We start from the raw sequence: 22,700 nt of genomic DNA, 5'->3' as shown, positions 1-22,700 counted from the left end.
AATAAGTGAAACCATATGATAATTGTCTTTCTCTGTTTGACTTGTTTCACTCAGCATAATCTCCTCTAGTCCCACCCATGTTGATACAAAAGTTGGGTATTCATCTTTTCTGATGGCTGAGTAATATTCAATTGTGTATATGGACCACATCTTTATCCATTTGTCTGCTGAAGGGCATTTTGGCTCTTTCCACAGTTTGGCTATTGTGGACATTGGTGCTATGAACATAGGGGTGCATATGGCCCTTCTTTTCACTATATCTGTATCTTTGTTTATTTTTAGAGACAGAGTGCAAGTCGGGGAGGGGTGAGGGAGAAGTAGCGGAAGAGAATCTCAAGTAGGCTCCCCGCTGAGTGCGGAGTCCAAGGTGGGACTCAATCTCTAGACCCTGAGATCATGACCTGGGCTAAAATCAAGAGTCAGAGGCGTAACTGACCGAGCCACCCAGATGCCCCGAAGGAAAGTCTTAGTTATCGTTGTTATTTTTATAGACAATATTACAAATTTATTGGCATATAATGAGGTGATCCAAAATCCTAAGATGCAGGAATGATTGTAGAGTACTAAGGAGTTAATGAAAATTTTGTTATATGTTTAGATTTTGTGATATTTATGTGGCCATCTTTTAAAATTTATAATTTTTTTGTGATTTTTGTTCTCATTCTTAACAAATATTCACTCATTACCTAAAAAAACAAAAAGCCTAAAGGTTTAAAACACTTGATTAAGTAGTATCCCAATGACAAAATACTTAGTTATCCATCTAATTAAAGTGACCATTAAAAGGTTTTAAAGATAAATATAGAAAGTCATATAACTGTAAACAAACAAACAAACAAAAACTCCTCAGCTTCTTTAAGATTGAAGACTCAGTTTTTCTAAGTAATCAAAGATCTAATAAAGACAATGTGAAGCACAGGAAATTACTTTATTAAGACATAGAATCTTTATCTCCTTGGCAGGTGATATAAAAGGTAAAGAAAAACCTTTTAAAATCTCTTATTAAAAGCAGACCAATAATCTAAGAAACTTTCATTATAATGGAGAGAAAATTAAACTTATTTTGTATTAGTATATTATTGAGCTCATTTTTTAAAACCCTGATAAATTATCCATTTAATTTTGGCCAGCTTTGACCTTGCAACATAAAATTTCTTTTCCGCAAACCTCCAATTTTCTGCATCAGTTTAGATTTTGTCTTATTCCTTTCCTCTTTCTTATTCTAGAACATTTAATCATTTTGCTGAAGGACAAAATTACTTCCCTTTTGCTTAACAAAAACACATCATCGTATACTCTTTATATAATAACACAACCCGTTCTTTTTCCTTTTTTTTTTTTTTAATTTTATTTATTTATTTGACAGAGATCACAGGTAGGCAGAGAGCCAGGCAGAGAGAGAGGAGAAAGCAGGCTCCCTGCTGAACAGAGAGCCCGATGCGGGGCTCGATCCCAGGACCCTGGGATCATGACCTGAGCCGAAAGCAGAGGTTTTAATCCACTGAGCCACCCAGGCGCCCCCCATTCTTCTTTTATACTTTGCACACAAAGTTTTTTTTCTTCACCATTTTTAAGTTTTATTTTCATATATAGATTGTAAATATTATTATTATTATTCTAAACATTTTATTTATTTATTTGACAGACAGAGATCACAAGTAGGCAGAGAGGCAGGCAGAGAGAGAGGAGGAAGCAGGCTCCCTGCTGAGCAGAGAGCCCGATGCGGGGTTCGATGAAGGACTCGATCCCAGGACCCTGGGATCGTGACCTAAGCCGAAGGCAGAGGCTTAACCCATTGAGCTACTCTGGCGTCCCTATAGATATTATTGATTACAAATTTTAACCACTTAGTAATCTTTATTTTTATTTTTATTTTTTTTAAGATTTTATTTATTTATTTGTCAGAGAGAGAGAGAGGAGCAAGAGTGAGCACAAGCACACAAAGTGGCAGGCAGAGGCAGAGGGAGAAGCAGGCTCCCTGCCGAGCAAGGAGCCCGATGTGGTACTGATCCCAGGACACTGGGATCATAACGTGAGCCGAAGGCAGCCACTTAACCAACTGAGCCACCCAGGCGTCCCAGTAATCTTTATTTTCTAGTGAAAATTAGGAAGCAGGCAATTGTGAACTATTATATATGTTAGAATCTCCTAGTAGGTTAGTAAATTTCTGACTACATAATCATAAATATTTATAATTTTTAAAGACTTAGACTGTTTCATAGTATAGTTCCTTAATGTGGTAAAAGATATGCTTACTAACAGACCCAAATATCTTTTTTCTCTCTATAAGAATTGAAAGGCCAAAAGCAGATAAATTTATAGTTAGCAATTAATGTTTAAGTGTATTATCTTATTTAAATATTCAGTGAATATCCATCATTTAATTTAACTTAATATAACTTTAAGGTTTCAAGTTTCCTAAAAGATTTTGGAAACTATTTTTAAATAGACATAATACTTTGTTTAATGAAACAAAGGTAGCATAATCTTAAGTTACTCTTCTTTAGATAATCACAGGAGGGAAAACATATGGCCCTCTCCAACTTTTATTTTTATACTGCTGTGTTTTACATACATGAGGCAATTTATTTTTATTGTACATCTTGTTTTTAAACTGAATTTTATTTAAACTCAGTAATAGTCTTAAGCGTCTAGTAGAGATAAACTCATTTGATTAGTAAACCTAAGAAGAAAAAGTTGTATCTCTTCATTATGTTTAATGTTTACAACTCTGAAGACATGATTGTTTTTATTAAACCAACAAACTTTAAGCTAGCTTTAATTTACCAAAGATTGTCCTAGATCTTGTGAACTTGAAAAACATTTAAGTTAGTTTCTATATTTCTGAGAGTTTTAGGAATACTTAATTTATGTAAGTGCTTATTTTTTTAAACTGGTTAAATAGAGCTCTTTTACAAAGTAACTATGGCAATATCATATGAAAGTAGAAAAATAACACATTACAAAGTATGTATACCTAGATGCATACAGACATACAAAAAGAGATCTTAGAGTTTTCATCTTAAATCTCATTTATGAGCTAGATACAAATTCAGAAACACAAAATTTACTAACTTATGTAAGAGTGATCTTTGCCTTATTATTTTTCATTTCAATTTGATCTTCTTACAGGTAACAATGGGACATTTGTTTAAGATGAGAACTCTCTAAAAAATCCTTTTAAATAGGGGTTCCTGGGTGGTTCAGTCGGTTAAGCATCCGACTCTTCATTTCAGCTTAGGTCATGATCTCAGGGTCCTGGGATCAAGCCCTGCGATGAGGTTCTGCTGGGCATGGAGCCTCCTTGGGATTCTGTTTCCCTATCCCTCCAGTCACCCACTCCCACAGCTTGCACATGCACGCGTTTTCTCTCTCTCTCTCTCTCTCTCAAAAAAAAAAAATCCTTTTAATTATAAAGTCCAAATATTCAAAAGTATACCTTCTTTTTAAAATGAAGTAAAATTGGGGCGCCTGGGTGGCTCAGTCGTTAAGCGTCTGCCTTCGGCTCCAGTCATGATCCCAGGGTCCTGGGATCAAGCCCCACATCAGGCTCCCTGCTTGGTGGGAAGCCTGCTTCTGACTTTCCCACTCCCCCTGCCTGAGTTCCCACTTTCACTGTCTCTCCCTATCAAATAAATAAAATCTTTAAAAAATAAAAAATATAAAATAAAATGAAGTAAAATTGACATACAATGTTATATTAGTTTCAGGTGTACAACACACTGATTCAACAATTCTATACATTATTCAGTACTCACCATGATACATGTAGTTACCATCTGCCATATAATGTTATTACAAAATCCCTTATGCTGTACTTTTCATCACCATGACTTATTATGTATAATAACTGGAAGCTTCTACCTCTTAAACCCCTTTATTTTGCCATTCCCCACAATCCCTCTGGTAACCCGTTGGTTCTCTGTATTGAACAGTCTGTTTGTTTATAAGTTTTGTTTTCTAGGTTCCACATATAAGTGAAATCATATGGTATTATCTTTCTCTGTCTGACTTATTTCAGAAAATATATCTATTTGAACTGTGACTCAAAAACAAAATGCCTTTTTATGGCTTAAAATCAAAAAGCCTTTTATGGCTTAACCACAGACACCGGAGGAGTCCCCAAAGACAGTGCACCCACCCCCCCAAACCCAGATCCAGTTACGTTCATTCCCAGAGTTAGCCTAAGAGAGCAAAGACTTTCATTGTCACAGGTGGTAAGAATAGTGTTTGTGAAACTAGCATCTCTTGTTATCTATGGGAAGATGAGATGCCTCCAGTTATAGACCAGCTTATTTGTGGTCCTGGGTAGGGGATATCAGGATGAGAGTATCCTAACACTATGAACACAATGAAGACAATGAGACAACAAGGGCCGTTCATGGACTGGGACCTCTCATTAAGACAAACTTCCTCAAGGCCTGGTGATGTTAGACAAAGAGAATGCTGCTTGTCATTTTGTGTCTTGGGTTTCCAGCCTGTTTGTCTGGTTCCCTGACACAAGACAACACTTGTACCCTCTGGGTGATGGAGATCCAAAGCCAAGCTCTCAAGACATAAAATAGTATGAAAGGAACATGCTCTGATTTTTTTCCCCCTTTTTTTCCCCACCATAAAAGACATATAAGGAAAACAAAGACTAGGAGGCTATGGATTATACCAGTTGGTACCCAGAACCAAATTTACAAGAGTCACAATTCAAAGAACTAATTTTGACAAATGTTTTTCTCCTGTCAGTCTATATTCAGAAAGAAAAATATACATGGAGACTCTTACTGTTCTCCTTTCGGCTGGGTCTGCAGGCAGAAATCTAAGATACCGTTATGGTAAGGAGCTTACCTTTTGCTGGTTTTTTGTCAGATGTCCCAGGATCTCTTAATGTTACAGTCACTAACATCCCATCATTGTCACCAGAAACTGTAGGGGAGGCAATATTTTACCTCTATCTTCTCAGGGTTTTTCAGCTGATCCTGAGAATTAAACAGATATAAGACAGGTTAACATGAGAAAAGCACACAAATTTATGAGAGCAGGAGCTCTCATAAGGAAGAACTAAAGAAATGACAAAACCTACAGGCTTTTATATCAGGTTGAACAAAGAAAGGCAATTATGGAAAAGTATCTAGACTATATGGGGAGGCCATAGGAATTTTTTTAACATGGTCTACTTATACAGGATTCTCTTGGTTTTGATTCACCAATGAAGAATGTTCCTTTTCCCCTAGTACAGGGAGGGCATCTTTCACAAGGGAGTGTTTGTCTCCTGTTTTCAGTAAGATCAAGGAAGATTAGAATACCTTTTTTTTTAAAAAAGATTTTATTTATTTATTTGACGGAGAGAGATCACAAGTAGGCAGAGAGGCAGGCAGAGAGAGAGAGGGGGAAGCAGGCTCCCTTCCGAGCAGAGAGCCCGATGTGGGGCTCGATCCCAGGACCCTGAGATCATGACCTGAGCTAAAAGTAGAGGCTTTAACCCACTGAGCCACTCAGGCACCCCTAGAATACCCTTTTTTTGCATCTGCTGTTTTTTAAGTGCTTTTCACTCAAAAATAGTCCTAATGCCAAAGTGGCATATTTGGGGCTGGCGTATCCCGTCGCCCTTCAAGAACCAAAAAGTCAAGAGTAGGATACAGGAATGATTTAGAAGGGCCATGAACATATCAGCTACATTTTTGTTTCACCTAGATTGAAATTGTTGAATAACTGAGGGTCAGATGATTCACTTCCATGTGAAAACCAAACTGATCTCACAGATTCTGAAATACTCAGAACAAACACTTAGCATTGTTTCAACCTCCTTTTATAGACGGGGAAATGAAGCTACAAGGACCTGTATGTACTTGTTCAGATGAATAGATGAATACTTGCACAGGGTTGTTGGGAAGATAAGAGTGAAGAATGTCATCAGAACCATTTAACAATGGGATGCGTGGGTGGCTCAGTTGGTTAAGCATCTGCCTTTGGTTCAGGTCATGATCCCAGGCTCCTGGGATCGAGTACCGCATCAGGCTCCTTGCTTGGCAGAAGACTGCTTCTCCCTCTGCCTGCAGCTCCCCCTGCTTATGCACCGGACCCCATAAATAAATAAATAAAACCTTAAAATAAAAGAACTGTTTAGTAAGACATTGACAGAAAAGTATGTGAGTTAAAAAATGACACATGTGGGGCACCTGGGTGGCTCAGTGGGTTAAAGCCTCTGCCTTCAGCTCAGGTCATGATCCCAGGGTCCTGGGATCGAGCCCCGCATTGGGCTCTCTGCTCAGCGGGGAGCCTGCTTCCTCCTCTCTCTCTCTGCCTCTCTGCCTACTTGTGATCTCTATCTGTTAAATAAACAAATAAATAAAATCTTTTTAAAAAAAAATGACACATGCCGGGGTACCTGGGTGGCTCAGTGGGTTAAGCCTCTGACTTCGGCTCGGGTCATGATCCCAGGGTCCTGGGATCGAGCCCCACACCAGGCTCTCTGCTCTGCGGGGAGCCTGCTTCCTCCTCTCTCTCTGCCTGCCCCTCTGCCTACTTGCGAGCTCTGTCGGTCAAATAAAATAAAATCTTTAAAAAAATAAAATGACAAAAAAAAAAAAAAAAAAAAAATAAAATAAAATGACACATGCCGTAAGATAAGTGTTTCCTCAGAGCAAGAAAAAGGAGTGTTTATATAAAAAAAATGATGCTTGACCTTGTTTTTTGTTTTTAAAATAGTTACAAAATTCCAAGGGAGTCCTAATAGCTATAACAACATTATGTATAGCCTATGTGTTTCTGGTGTTTATTCCTACATATTTTCTTAAAAATATGTGGTATTTCTCTAGGTTGTCAACTACCTATGAATAGGTGCAAATTATTTTTGCTTGTTGGAATTTACCTTCATTTACAGAACTGTGTTCTATAGCAAGGATCAAAAGCACATACAGGTATATCATATTTGATTACAATGCAGTTGATTCCAATATATGCAGCCCAATTTTCAGGGCTCTTGCTGCAAGATGGAGAAAGCATTTGAATGAATGAATACTTTCTTTGGTATTACAACACTACTACATATAGGTTTTTTAGACTCTGGGTAAAATCCTGTATTGCCTTTTGTGGAGACTATTACTCACTTTTTGTAGATATAGGAATTCTTTGAATTCACTTAAGAATGACGGTACACTGGGGCGCCTGGGTGGCTCAGTAGGTTAAGCCTCTACCTTGGGCTCAGGTCATGGTCTCAGGGTCCTGCTATCCAACCTGCATTGGGCTCTGCTCAGCAGCGAGCCTGCTTCCCCCTCTTTCTCTGCCTGCCTCTCTGCCTACTTATGATCTCTCTCTCTCTCTGTCAAATAAATAAATAAAATCTTAAAAAAAAAAAAAAGAATGATGGTACACTGAGGGACACTGGTCAATAAAACAACATGCCTTCCCCATGAGTTTGTACTATCCTGGAGAGTGAACCACTGTTTTAATTTTAGGTCGTCCTCCAGAAAGCCCATCTTGGTCGGGGCGGGGGGTGGGGTGGGGGGTGGGTTGTAGAGAGACGTCTCTGCTGGAGGTGCATGTTACATACACATTGACTTGAATCAAATGAGATGCCTTTATGCTCTCAATCCTAATGTTATTTTAGAAAATCACAACATACTCATTAAGCAATTACTTAATTTTTTCTTGCGGTTTCCTAAGAACTAAGTAATAGTATATTTTTTATATAACTATTTGAAAAAAATAATGTTTGCACAAAAATGTAAAAATCTACAATGGAAGTATTCTCCAGAAATAATGTCTGATTGTGCATGCTGATAAATCTCAGCAGTGGTTTACTTAGTTCTGGTCTCCTGAGAATATTCCCCTAAATTACCTAAGCATTTAGATCATTAGATAGCTGGCATTTAAATCATTATTGTTTTTATATGTATTTCCTCATCCAGAATTACATTGGAATGATCCATTTATGTCTGTCTTCCTATTACACCTTATGCTCTTTGGAAAAAATACTCTTACCTAATTATATGCCTAGTTCAGGACAAGTACTTTAAACAAAGGCATTTATCTGAACAACTTAATGACTAAATTAACAAATATGAATCATGTAGTCTACATTTTTATGAAATTTTTTTATTTTTTAAAGATTTTATTTATTTCACAGAGAGAGCACAAGTAGGCAAAGCGGCAGGCAGAGGGAGAGGGAGAAGCAAGCTCTTCACTGAGCAGGAAGCCCGAGGCAGTGCTGGATCTCAGGATCCTGGGATCATTACCTGAGTCGAAGGCAGATGCTTAAGGGACTGAGCCACCCACATGCCCCTGAATCATGTAACAGTCAATTCTTTTGCTGCTGGTGCTCTTTCACCAGCTAGAATTTCACCCAGAGTTCTTATGTTTGTTTTGGAAAGGTTACCACGACCCATTAATAACAAGTGTTTCACCTGGCCTTGGCTATTTCAGAATTCTGCTATTGGACTGGATTCCAGGCAGGAATGACTGTGCATGGTGCTGGACTGTCAGCTCCACCAGGGCAGAAGCTATGATATATCTATAGATATAGATATATATATTTATATTTATCTATGTATATATATTTATTATTTATATATTATTATTTTATGCTATATCACATTTATATATTATATTTATATGTATTATTATATATATTTATTATTTTTAGAAGCTATGGTATTTAAATTAAAGTTTCCTGGGTTCAGAACTTAGAAGAACTTAGGTCAGCCACGAGGTAGGCAGCTCACTAGACTTTTGTAGTTTCCAACTGGGTGCAGTGCCACTGACAGGGCCAGGCACTGAAACAAGCTCTAAATCCTCAAAGAAAAATCGGTCTGAATCATCTTAGCTGATCCTTGAGTATCAACCCCTGTGCGCTAATCACTGTGCCAAGAGCTTTCACTCGGTTAAATTCTCAGAATCCTTTTCTTTTTCTTCCTATAGGTTTGCAGTTTTTGAATGACAGGTAGCTAAACACTGTGAGAGTGTTTGTACCACGGGAGTCTCACAGAGCCCAAGGTTACAGTAATGTTACTACAGAGTTATTCTCACAATCCTTTTAGTTTAAAAATTGAGATACTATTCAATATCATATATTAAAGTGCCTTGAGTGCACTAATATTAACTGTATGCTTGATAAATGTTTACAGATGGATACCAACCAGATCAAGAGACAGAACGTTTCCAGCTCCCAGTAGCTTCCCTCGTGCCCCTTCTTCCATCCCCGAGGTAACCACTATTCTAACTTTTGTCACCATCGGTAAGTTTTGTACGAAATTATTGTGGCACGACTGGTCCGCGGCGGTGGACGAGACGCACGTTCGGCTTCCTGCCTAAAAAGCATCCCGCCGCAGTTCCAAGAGTACAGAGCCCGGGCTCCCCTCTCACCGACCCAGCGCCGGACTCCACGTAGGCGCTGCGGGAGCACGCCACAATGGCTGCCCGCGCTCGCCCGCGCCGGCCTCACCGCATTCTCCCACCTTTCCAATGGGTACCCCTCCCGCGCGACGAGCCAGCCGGGCGTGGCCCTGGGCGCCACCCGCCGGAACCCCAGTGGCCAAGCGGGCGCTCCTGAGCCCGGGATGTGGGGCGCGCGCCCATTGGTTGAACTTGCCCCCGTGGACCGGCCGGCGGCAGAGCCCGCCTCCCAGCCCTCTCTTGGCGCTCCCATTGGCAGTTCGCGTTTCCCCCTCCCAACCCACCCGCGCCTGCTCCCGCCCCCAGCCAGCCGAGATGGAAACGGGGTTGGAGAGGGTGGGAGGCCGAAGCGAGGAGGAGGGGGTGAGCTTTCCTCCCGGTAAGGGGGCGCGAGAGACAAGACAGGCCAATCAGGACAAGACGTGGAAAAGAGGCGCCGCGCCAGCCAGTCACATCGCGAGGTCCGGGTCGGGGAGGCTGACGCGAGTGGCACAGCCAATGGGCGTGCCACTACCCGTCCGCTCTTCAGCAGCCGGTCGGGGGTGGTGGAGGAGCGAGTGAGGAGAGCGCGACGGCTGCGGCGGAGCCATCGCTGGACGGCCAGGGGGAAAGCGAGGCCCGAGCCTCTGCGTCTCGGTGAGAGACGGCGACTGCCGGGCGAGGGGAGGCCGGGCTGCGGGCCGCTCCTCGCCTGGTCCCAGCCGCGGCTGCGGGAGCCCGGGCAGCAGGCCGCCAGAGGCGGAGGCGACACCCGCCGCCCCGCCCCCGCCCCCACCCTGGGCCGCCCGGAGCCGGGGGCTCCTGCCTCTGCCGGGATGGTCTGTGCGCCGCTGGGCCGGGACCGCCGCCCTCCGGAGGGCCGGGCCGGCGAGCGGGGACGCAGGGGGGGCCTGGTTTGCAGCCGCGGAGCCTTGGGGGCTCCGACTGGAGTGGGGAGGCCGCGGAGAGGTGGTGAAGGTGGGGCGGGGTACTTAACGGAGGAGCGGGCTCGTGTGCCCCGGGGCGGCAGTCGGAGGAGGCGTGTGAGTGAAAGAATTTCTGGTCTGAGGAGGAAGAAAGTGATGGGAAAAGGGTGATGCTCAGAAAAGGGTGCCCGGGGTGAAGGTGCGGAGCCGGGGAATGTGGCTGGCCTTTTGGAAGTAGGCACTGATGGAGTGTGGGGGGAGATCAGCTGGGAGTGAAGGGAGGGGAGGGTTTTGAAGGTTAAGATCTCTGGACAAATGAGGACGAATGGATTTGGAGTGAGAGGGACCTACTCAAACCGGGAAGGTGACTGAGAGAAGATTTTAGATGAGGTGTGGCTGGAAGCTGTTTGACTAGAAGGCGTTAGGTGACCAGTTAGGAGAAAGTGTACAAGTTGCCGACCGTCGGCAGCAGAAGGGTGTGGATCTTTTATGACTAAGTGAGCAAGAATAACTGTTCCTTTTGGGAGAGGCTGGAGAGCCGAGTGTTCCAGGTAGGAAGGACTCAGTCAGCCAGGTTCATAGGTTCATACACTACTCATGAGGGCCAAGCACTCAAAGTTAACTCTCACTACTGAGGCTGATTGTGTCTCCCTTCTCCACCCCGTTAGTTCATCTAATTGTTTTGCCACAGCAGCACACACACCCTCTCAAAAAGCACATATTGTTTGTTTTTCATGGGTGGCAATGAGGAATCACCTAATTCTTTGTCTTAAAAAAATTAGAATTTGTTGGTTTAAAGGCAGCATCAGAAGGTACTTTCAGAAAATCTGCCCTGTAGGGGAGTTTCTCACCTATTTTGTTGGACATAGCATAAAAATGATGCAAGATCTCTGAGAGTAACACAGTGGAAATTTATGTGGAAGTACAGTTCTGTTACTGTAAGATCAACCACTTTGATGCAGTAGAATTTGATTATGTATCCTATTGTTGGGAAGTTTTTTAGTCTTGGGAAGAGCGTTATAGCTAAATAGGTTCAAAGTTCTTTTCACTTAGAGGAAAGAAAGACATGGCGTGTGTATTATCACTGCTGTTAATTCTCTGTTTAAATCTTTAGGAGTTTTTAGGAAGAAGGAGAGGGTTTGGACTGGGAGTGTGTGGCGTAAGGAGGAACTGTTTGTGGAGACTGTTGCAAAAGATGCAAAAAAAAGAGTTTTTATTTGTGGGGTGTGGGGAGAGGTTGAGGACAGAGAAGAAGTAGTAGAAACAAAAGTGGCCCACTATACATTTTCAGTGGATTTAAATGGGAGGTGCTGATAGGCATCGAGATGTCATTTCTGCTTGATGATAGTACAAAAGGATTGTGAAGAGTTAAACACTTCTTGACAAACATAAAGTGCCGAGGACGGAAACCAAAGAGGGCATATGTTGTATAGGATATTTCCTTAGCCAAATCACCAAAGCATCGTAGTTAATGGACCATTCTTTTCTAGGAGGTAGAAATAATTTTGTGGAAGTAATCTCTTGGCACTGCTATTCACTGGTCACATTTTACCCTTAGTATAACAGTACCTAAGTGCTGAGGCGACTCAGAGCAGAGAACTAATCCAAGTGGTGTGGAGTTAATCAGGGAAGGTTTCCAGGAAGAGGTTAGTTTTGAGACATCTTTAGAACTAGGAGTTTGTATATGTATTATTGGAAGACATGAAGATGACATTCCAGTAGTTTGGACATGCTATCAGCAACTTTGGACAAGAATGACACATTAAAAATGGTTTTAAGAAGGATGGAATATTTGAATGAAGATACAAGAGTGTGGAGATCAATTGAGTCTGAGTCTATGGTTGTAGTTTAGTTGAAAAATAATGGTTCTGTCTTGTGGCTAGGAGAGAAGAATTAGAATAGTTAATGATGGATTGGAGACAGGCAGTGAGGGAAAGAGCACAAAAATATTTTTTGATATTTGTGATAAGAAAATATGTTGACAATAAGTTGGGTTATTGAGAGGTAGATTTGGTGTTCAACCATAAAACAATCAGAAACATTTTTGAGTCTTGTCCTAGATTTTATTGATAACAGTAGCAAAATTTATGGGGTTCCACTTTGTGCCAGACACTGTTTTGAGCTATTTGAGCATCATCTTTCTTTGATTATTGCTGTTTTATGGATGAGGGAACTGAGATTCAGAGAGATTTAATTTGCCCAACGTCACACAACTAATAGGTGGCAGGTCAGGATTGATAAAGTCAGTAAATACTAATTGAGCCTAAGCTTCCTCAAAGTGGACAAGTAAATCCAAAGGTCAGGCTGGAGCCATTTTTTTGGAGGTTGTCAGGAATTAATAGAAGAGAGCCAGTGAAGGAAGAGAAAAAGATGAGTTGGAGATACTCTTGTAGATACTGAGGAATATATTGTTTTGGGAAACTTAGGGTAGAAATAGTTTTAAGAAAGAGAAAGTAGTTAACAACAAAATATGTAGCTGAGAGACTCGGAAGAACAGATTGAGAAGAAACCGGGAGTTAAGTCGGGAAAAAACTTGTGTGAATTTAGTCTCAAAAACCAGAATTAAGATAATAAGGTATAGGCAGATAGTTACTCATGTTTAGTGGCAAGTGCTCTATACATAGTCAAAATATGATGGCAGTTACAGTCAAATTCATAGGAAAGATGTTGGTATGTCCCTTTCTAAAATTTTAATCTTTGGCTGCTGAGATCGTGCGTGTTTTAAAAATGCTCATACTCTTTGTATTTTCCAAGTTCAAAAAAACAAGCATTATTTTTTTTTTTTTTAAGATTTTGTTTATTTATTTGACAGAGAGAGACAGATCACAAGTAGACAGAGAGGCAGGCAGAGAGAGAGGGGGAAGCAGGCTCCCCGCCAAGCAGAGAGCCCAATGCGGGGCTCGATCCCAGGATCCCGGGATCATGAGCTGAGCTGAAGGCAGAGGCTTAACCCACTGAGCCACCCAGGCACCCCAACAAGCATTACTTTTATAGTTAGTTGGGGAGAAAATCATTCTACTGAAACGAGCTAATAGGGAATATGTGGGTGGGCTTCTCTGCATTATGTTTGGGGAAGGGGAAAAGATGGTCTTATTTCAGTGTATATTGCTGCCTATGAGATACTTGGATAGGTACATTCCTGTCTTAGAAATGACCAGACACATCCTGAAACTGTATATACTGAAAGATGGCATTTGCTTAATCTGAGGGATCAGGTTACTAAATCACCTTGAAGCATGGAGATATGGTCTTGGTTTTTCTGAACGTTTTTTTTTTAGGGTTTAATAAATGAATTTAAGGTTAAACAAATGCATACCACTCATTTGATTGAGTCATTTTAACTGTGTCTTTTGGATTTTATACCCTTCTTTCTTCCTACACATTGGTTCTGTAGTTCCTCTCTTACTGGGTTTGTAATGGGCTTACAGTTTCAGTTCAGTAAGACGATATGAAAGTGCTGAATTTACATATAACTAATTTAACTTAAAATTTGTCATTGTTTTCTGTTCCCAATTTGAAGAAGAGACAAATTTCAAGACAATGAAATAAGCTTCTCTAATCAAATAATTATTCAAGAGGTAACTAGTAGGATTTGCCTCAGGATCAGTACAGTTTTATTCCAGTCTCTAAAATGGAGATGGAAGAATCTTATAAGTCAAGAATAGGATCTAATTTTTAGTTTAATTTGGCCCATAGGGATTGTGGGAGGAAGCTTAATATTTCATCTAGGTACTGTACTATGTTCCTTAAATAAATTATTACATTTAGTTCTCATACAATTCTCCAAGGTGGAGAACCTCTTATAGATGAGAGAAGGAGGCTCAGAGAAATTAGTAACTTTCCAAATGTTGGAGAGGTAGAACAGAGCTGAGATTGAAACCTTGCTTTGTGGAAAGCCAGAATTCATGCATATGAGATAAAAGGCAAGAAAGATTTGTTTATATTAATATTTACAATAAAAAAAATGCCACATAGCCTTAGGTGTTTAGTAACTTTGTTACCTTAGGAGATGGCACTGTTGCTCTGTGTATTTGCTTTATGACACTGGCTCTTAAGTGATGGTGATTATTATGTGTCTTTAAAGGGTGCATTGTATTAACTTTAGAGGGGTATGTTTTCACATTTTAGTATTTTTTAAAATGAAGATGTAATTTACAGTGTCTTTTTGAAAATGCTTTGAAATGGGTACTTCGTCTTTTTTTTTTAATTTGAAGATCTAATTCTCTTTATTAAATGATTCATGAATTGGACAACACCCCATCTAGTAAATAGAGAAGCACTCCCAAATGGCTACCTATGTCTTAAAGTCAAATGTGTGTCTCAGAATTGAGGAAGTGTGGTATATGCATATAGACTGCATGTACAGTGCCTTACGAGTTTGTTGTGTGCATTTTCTTCCCAGCTCCTTCCTTTACTTAGTCTATTACCTTTTTTTTTTTTTTTTGGTGTAGTATAATATAGAACTGAAGTATATATTAATAATAAATAAAATACTCATTATAAATAAATACTCATAATACTCATAATACTCAAATACTCATAATAAATAAAATACTCATTCTCTTTAGTTAGTGAATATTATAGTGTAGAAGAAAGTACTTTGATGTGGAAAATTAACATTGCACTGTGAATCAGCAGATCTGAGTTTTAATTTTGGTTTTGCTAGTAACTTGATGTATAGCTTGAGGCAAGTCACTTCCCCTCTCTGAGCTTTAGTTTTCTCATCTCTAAAATGGAGTTGGGAGAGGAACTTACAGACTTGTCCAGCTTGAACAAACTATGCTCTCTCTTTAAAAATGTAGATGCCTTAAATCCTTCTTAAAACTGTATTTATTAGCTTTCTGCTATTTTTTTCTTTGTCTTCATGTCTTTGCCTTCTCTCCTTGCCTTTTTTCTGTGGATCCTTGAGAGTACTATCAGATCCAATGTATTAGAGAGGATGTGTTATTTTGGATAGCCTGCATTTACTAAAACAGGATATTTGAGAAAGTAGGTACTTAGTAAATAGTTAACAAATGAATATATGTTTTATTTGAGTTTTATAAAAGGGCCATTTAAATAAAATACCATACAGAAGCTGTTAAGGTTTCTTTGAAAGGTAGTCCTGCCTAAATAATGAAATGTGTTGAGTGAAGTAAATTTATCTGCTCTCTATGGGGCAGGTGTCTACAGAAGAAGACTACTGGACCTGTCTTTTGAGAAATTCTCTGTTCTAGTAGGAGAAGGAATCTTCTTTGAACTTTGTATTATGGAAAGTTGCTGACATAAAATGACATCACTAACTTTAGCAATTACAAACCTGTGGTTAATTTTGTTTCATCTCTACTTCCACCCACTTGCCCCTTTTTTATTTTGAAGCAAATTCCTAAATATTTTTACCAGGTATTGCCATACAGCATGATGAATGTGACAATAGACACTATGCTAAGTGAAGTAGAAATTGTTCATTTAAATATTTTTGAGACGTGTGTTATACTGTGCTAGGCAAGAGAAATTAGATATAATAATCTACTGTAGGATGGGGTTAATGTAATTGGATATACTTAATATACATATATAAAACAATATAGCAACATGAGATTATATACCAAAATTGGTGATATATATTTTAAATGAGAGATGACATTATTTCTGAATGAAAGGATTTAGATGGGGAAAGAGAATATTAAGGGGTGCAATGAGGGTGATCATATGGAGAAAACATACAGTTAGAAAAAAATCTAACTTTAGGGGCACCTGGGTGGCTCAGTGGGTTAAAGCCTCTGCCTTTAGCTCAGGTCATGATCCCAGGGTCCTGGGATCGAGCCCCACATCGGCTCTCTGCTCGGCGGGGGGCCTGCTTCCTCCTCTCTCTCTGCCTGCCTCTCTGCCTACTTGTGATCTCTGTCTGTCAAATAAATAAATAAAATCTTTAAAAAAAAAAATCTAACTTTAGGGGCACCTGGGTGGCTCAGTTTTTAAGCGGCTGCCTTTGGCTCAGGTCATGATCCCGAGGTCCTGGGATTGAGCCCTGTATGGGGCTCCCTGCTCAGTGGGAATCCTGCTTCTCCCTTTCTCACTCCCCCTGCTTGTGTTCCCTCTTTGTCACTGTCTCTCTCTCTCTCTCTCTCTCTGGCAAATAAATAAATAAGTAATCTTTAAAAAAAGAAAAATCTGGGGCACCTGGGTGGTTCACTGGGTTAAGCCTCTGCCTTCCATGCAGGTCATGGTCTCAGAGTCCTGGAATCGAGCCCTGCATCATCAGGCTCTCTGCTCAGCGGGATGCCTGCTTCTCCCCTCTCTCTCTCTCTGCCTGTCTATCTGCCTACTTGTAATCTCTCTCTGTCAAATAAATAAATAAATAAAAATCTTAAAAAAAAAAAAAAGAAAAATCTAACTTTAGCTCCATAGAAAGTTTTATCTAAATCTGTGTATCTATCTGTCTTTTAGACCCGTACAGCATGTTATTGACATACTTTGATCTTAAATCAATATTTGAAAAAAGCCAGTTTCTGTGTTACAATTTAAGACACACTTCTTTATGACTGTCACTGTCTGTTATGAATTATTTGGCACATTTCATTAAAAAGCCTTCTAAATATCTTAGTACCGCATGTATTAGTGGATCCATTTTGTCTAGAATATTTGTGTGTGTGCCACCAGCTTTCAAATATAAATCATTTTGAGATCTTAAATGGTGGGGTGTATGTGTTGTGTTTAAATGTTAACTGTTAGACAATTTTAAGATTACTTTGAAATACCTGGTTTACATCAATCTTGTCTTTTCTGGAAATCTTGCCAGAAATGTTGGCGTGACATAAACTTTCTCACGTGAGAAATCCTTGTTGAATTTAAGGAATTCTTAAAATTATATATTATTATTTTGGAGTATTAAATACTTTGAAGTATTAATTGAGAGTAAAATCTTAATATATGTTCCATAATGCCGAGATTTTTAGTCAAGGGTCATGATCTCTTTTGAGCATCTCCCCAGAGCTTTGTGCTATCTTCTTAGAAAAATAAACAGGAATCCCTCCTTGTCTGTAGTTTTGCTTTATGTGGTTTCAGTTACCCATGGTCAGCCTGGGTCTGGAAGCAGGTGATCCTCCTTCTGACGTGTTAGAGAGTTGTAGTAGACTAATAGTAAGTCACAATTCCTACATCATTTACCCTCCTTCATCTTATCCTGTAGGCATTTTATCATCTCACATCATTATCAGAAGGGTGATTACAGTACAATAAGATACTTTGGGAGGGAGAAAGACCACATTCACATAACTTTTGTTGCAGTATATTGTTACAACTGTTCTATTTTATTATTATTATTAATCTCTTACCATGCCAAATTTATAAATTAAACTTACCATAAGTATGTATGTATAGGAAAAAACAGTATGTATAAGGTTTGGGACTATTTGCAGTCTCAGGCATCCATTGGGGGTCTAGGAATGTATCCACTGCGGGTTAGGGGGGAATTACTCTACTTGCACACTTTGTTTTTCATATAATTTCAGGGGGTTAATAAGATTGAAAGAACCCAGGGCACCTGGGTGGCTCAGTCAGTTACACATCTGCCTTCAACTTAGGTCATGATCCCAGGGTCCTGGAATGGAGACCTGCATTGGGCTCCCTGCTCAGTGGGGAGTCTACTTCTCCCTTTCCCTCTGCCCCTCCCCTGCTTGTGCTCTTTCTCTCTCTCTCTCAGATAACTAAATAAAATAATAAAGAAAAAAAGACTCTCAGAACCCATTGTGGGTCTATGGATTCTAGTTAAATAAACCATTCTTTAATGTATAGGCAGAAAACATATTGCTAAAATTAAACTCAAATTTATTTTGGTGTGTACTGCTCACCTTTTATAAACAAGTGTTTCATTATTGAGTGATAAAAATTATAAAACTCATTATGCATATGCCCTATTTAAAAAAATAAACCAATTCTTTTTAAAGATTTATTTCATTTTTATTTATTTATTTTTTTAACAATCTATTTTAGAGAGAGAGAGAATGAGAGAGTATGAGCAGAGGGTGGGAGAGAGGAAGAGGAAGAGACAGAATCCTCAAGCAGACTTCCTGCCAAGCGCAGAGCCCAACATGGGGCTCCATCCAGGACACTGAGATCATGACCTGAGTCAAAATCAAGAGTTGGCTGCACAACTGACTGAGCCACCCAGGCGCCCCTTAAACATTTTATTTAATTATTTGTCAGAGAGAGAGCTCACACAAGCAGGGGAGAGGCAGATGGAGAAGCCAGCTCCCTGCTGAGCAAGGGCCCCTGATGTGGAACTGGATCTCAGGACCTTGGGATCATGACCTGAGCTTAAGGCAGATGCTTAACCGACTGCGCCACCCAGGGACTCATACTTATGATCCTGAGATCAAGAGTAGCATGCTCTATCAACTGAGCCAGCCAGGCACCCCCAAACAATAGAACAATTCTTAATTGGATTCTTAGGAAAAAATAAGCTATAGCTAGCTTAATAAACATATTTTATGATTTTATCAAAGATTTTGGAGTAAGTGTATGGTATTTCATATAATGGCTGCTATCCATCCTGAATTAAGAGGAAGTAAATATAACTAAGAATGAATAAATGTATACATACCATTTTTTTCAAAGGTAAAGGAAAAAGCTACTTTGGCCTTAGCTGCCCTTATATAGTTGAGACCTGTGGAGAAGAGGGTCTGTTAAAGTATTTTGAGTTGTACATTAGTGTTAAAATATTCCTGTATGTGGTAACGGGGCTTAGAAATGTGTTTGGGCTGAAAGGATTGATTCTCTTTAGAGCCCTGAAATTGTGTTTATCATCCATCTAGTTTGAAGGATGGTCCTAAATAAGTTTCTTAGAAATATGTGGTTTTAAAAGGTTGTGGGTTGCACCTAAAATGTAATCATAATAGTAGTTTTTAGCATAAGCAGAATCTGCAGGAGATTGGAACAGTTGAATTATCTGCTATTGAGACATTTGGCTGTTTGAAGATCAGTGAATTTTAGGTGTATTGCTTTAATGTGATAACCTTCATGACCTGTTAGAGTTAATAATTCTCTGAGTAATTTTCTACTAGGAAACAGCTTATTCTAATACACAGTATTGACACATAGACTTTGAGAGCTAGGAGAAGGAGGATTTAACCATCATTGGTTTGGCTCCTTTTCAATGAATTCTGTGAATGATTAGAGCATTTAACTGACTGGCCTAAGATCAGGTGATTACTGGCAGTCCCAACAGTATAGTTATTCATTATTGATTTTTTAAAAAAGTTTTTAACTTATTTAAATTCAGTTAGTTAACATATAGTGTATCATTAGTTTCAGATGTAGAGTTCAGTAATTCATCAGTTGCATATAATACCTAGTGTTCATTACCTCACATGCCCTCCTTATTACCCATCACCCAGTTACCCCATCCCTCCACCCACCTCCCCTCCCTCAGTTTGTTTCCTATAGTTAAGAGTCTCTTATGGTTTGTCTACTTCTCTGATTTCATCTTATTTTATTTTTCCTCCCTTTCCCCATGATCCTCTGTTTTGTTTCTTAAATTCCACATATGGGTGAAGCCATATGATAATTTTCTTTCTCTGATTGACTTATTTCACTCAGCATAATACCCTCCAGTTTCTTCCATGTCAATATAAATGGTGAGATTTCATCCATTTTGATGTAACGATGAGTAATATATGTTGTATATATGTATATATATCACGTCTTTTTTTTTTTAATAAAGATTTTATTTGACAGAGAGAGTGATTACAAGTAGGCAGAGAGGCAGGCAGACAGAGAGGGGGAAGCAGGCTCCCTGCTGAGCAGAGAACCCGATGCGGGGCTCGATCCCAGGACCCTGAGATCATGACCTGAGCCGAAGGCAGGCTTAACTGACTGAGCCACCCAGGTGCCCCTATATATCACATCTTTATCTATTCATCTGTTGATGAACATTTGGGCTCTTTTTGTAGTTTATCTATTGTGGACGTTGCTGCTATAAACATTGGGGTGCAGGCACCCCTTCAGATCATAGTGTTTGTATCCTTTGGGGTAAATACCTAGTAGTGCAATTGCTGGGTCATAGTATAGCTCTGTTTTTAACTTCCTGAGATTTCTCCTTAAGGTTCTTGAGGAACCTCCATACTGTTTTCCAGAGTGGCTGTACCAGCTTAGGCATTCCCACCAGCAGTGTAGAGGGTTCCCCTTTCTCTGCAACCTCACCATTTGTTTTTTCCTGACTTGTTAATTTTAGCGATTCTGACTCAAGTGAGGTGGCATCTTATTGTAGTTTTATATTTATATTTTCCTGATGCTGCGTGATGTTGAGCCCATGTGTCTGTTGGCCTTTGTACGTCTTTGGAGAAATGTTCATGTCTTCTGCCCATTTCTTGACTGGATTACTCATTACTGATGTTTGATAGGTCTGTTGTGCTTATTGATTTTGGCTGTCTTCATTCTGTATCTGTTTCTGGAGAAGTAAGTATCTTTACACTAGCGTTTTTGTGGCTTTGATTCTCAATTGATAAATTGACTAAGAATTACCTGGATTTTTATTCTCTTATTGTTTTTACTTTGCCGTATATGTTCTCAACCCATTTTTAGCACAATCGCTGGTAGTTACAATGCTTATTCAGGTAAGGTTCTTAGGAGCTTAAATACAGTTTCACAGCTGGAAACAGATACTAAGAATCCACGAAGTCATTAAACACTCCCCTTATGCTTTCTATACCTTTCTGGACTGATCCCTGCCTGACAACATTTAATTGCAAGCTTTATCTATGAACCTGGGAAAGTTTTAAAGGTAAACCAGGAAAGGATTTCTGAGAAGAGGATTTGTTATGGAATTTAGCCCTTTTTAAGGCATTTCTAGATGGTTCCCAGAACTAGAAACTAGAGGGATCGTTCACATTCAAGTTCAGAGAAGTTATTATTACTTCAGAGAAGGGCCTGATTCCAAGTCCTTATGTCATTTGGTTGGTGTAGACCTACTGGGCAGGGAGAAGACCTGCCCCTATGTTGGTGACCCTATATCAAGGGCAAGGACACTTAAAACAGTGACTCTCAAGCTGTTTTAATCCCAGCCTTTAGCTGGGCCATTCTTTAGCTCAATAAATTCCTGCTTTCTGGTGGAAAAATAATTATAAATGTAAAGGTACAAGCATTTGGAGGGGAGAGGGATTTTCTTCAGCAGTTAAGGTATCGCTCATTCCTAATTGAATCATGAAAAACATACTTGTCTTTAAGTCTAGACTGGCTAGAAAACTGTAGGTCTCAAATCCAAGTGATACACTTGTATAATACATTCTGTAGGTTTAATAAAACAACTAAAATGATATGTATGAAGCTCAACTAATGCTAATTTTTAATTAAAAAGTAAAAATAATGATTGTTGAAAACCGTGGTCAGCTTAAGACAACACAACTTAACTGACAGCGAGTGCTCCTCTTGAAAATTTCAGAATTCCAGCTTTTGAGTGCGCATGTGTGGTAGGAGCTTTGTAGCATTGGGAGTTGCAGCAGCCAGAGGTATTAACTGTATACAGATTGAATTCTTTGGTACATTCTAATAACATGCCCATTTTTGCAGCTCTTAATTGCTGGCTTAATAGCTTATTCATAAGTAGTCTGATGCATCAAAGGAAGATCATGCTTTCTAAATCATTTGTAGTCCATGGGAGGTTTGGTCCATTTTTGGATAATCATTACCTTAGAAGGTAATCTGTGAGCTTCTCCGGAGCATTGTTTCTCTAACTCTGTTGGGAAATTTGTGAAAGCCTGAGTTGAAATAGAGTTCAGTGGGCTTCCTCACCTCAGGACCTTGGTAGTCTTGATATGCTAATACACTTTGTTATTCCCTGGTTGTGGGTAAAGTGTTCAGTTTCCTAGCCCCATTTACCATGATTTGGAAAATGCTGTCTTGGAGGATGTACCAGTTTTTAGTTCAGCCTTGAGAACAGATTCAGAAGGTATGTAAGAAAGTGACGCAAAAGAAACAGGAAACGCAGCATACAACATAAAGCAGGAACTTCAAAGCACTTTTCTGCTGTTATGGATTGGCATTTGCTGTAATAATGAGACTGAGTCTGAACTGCTTCTAAACTGAATCTAAACTGCTTCTATAAGCAGTGAAATACCTGATTCTACCAGCTTGTTCTGAATGATCTTAATCTTCGTGAGTAGACTTTGGTAGTTTTAAATTACACCACACAAGATACGTAATTAGTAATCTGCCTGAGTCAATTTTTGGGTAAACCTGTAGGTAGTCATCTACATGTAATGTTCACGGTAAACGTGATACATTTTCCTGTTAATATCAGTTTTGGTTAACTTGAAATATTTTTATATTAACCCTTAGATATATTACAGAGTCAGATGTACAGCTTCCATGAATTCCTAAGCCAAACGGGGTATTTCCCTTTCTTTAGTTGTGTTCAAGAACCCTGATTTTTGG

At 39.6% G+C, this 22,700-nt stretch overlaps 1 protein-coding gene across 3 annotated transcripts in view; it reads left to right on the top strand.

Moving 5' to 3' along the window:
• The first annotated feature begins 9,869 nt into the window (after positions 1-9,869).
• Positions 9,870-22,700, top strand: part of FAR1 (fatty acyl-CoA reductase 1) — a 67,734-nt gene continuing 54,903 nt past the window's right edge. For 2 of the 3 annotated variants that reach the window (XM_080815608.1, XM_080815606.1), the window contains exon 1: positions 9,870-10,020. The gene's annotated coding sequence lies outside the window, so the exon portion shown is untranslated. The remainder of the gene's footprint in view (positions 10,021-22,700) is intronic. The other variant, XM_080815607.1, reaches the window with a different exon arrangement.

This window comes from Martes martes, assembly GCF_963455335.1.
Source record: "Martes martes genome assembly, chromosome: 10".
NCBI classification, from domain to species: Eukaryota; Metazoa; Chordata; class Mammalia; order Carnivora; family Mustelidae; genus Martes; species Martes martes.
This window is presented reverse-complemented; position numbering and strand designations above follow the sequence as displayed.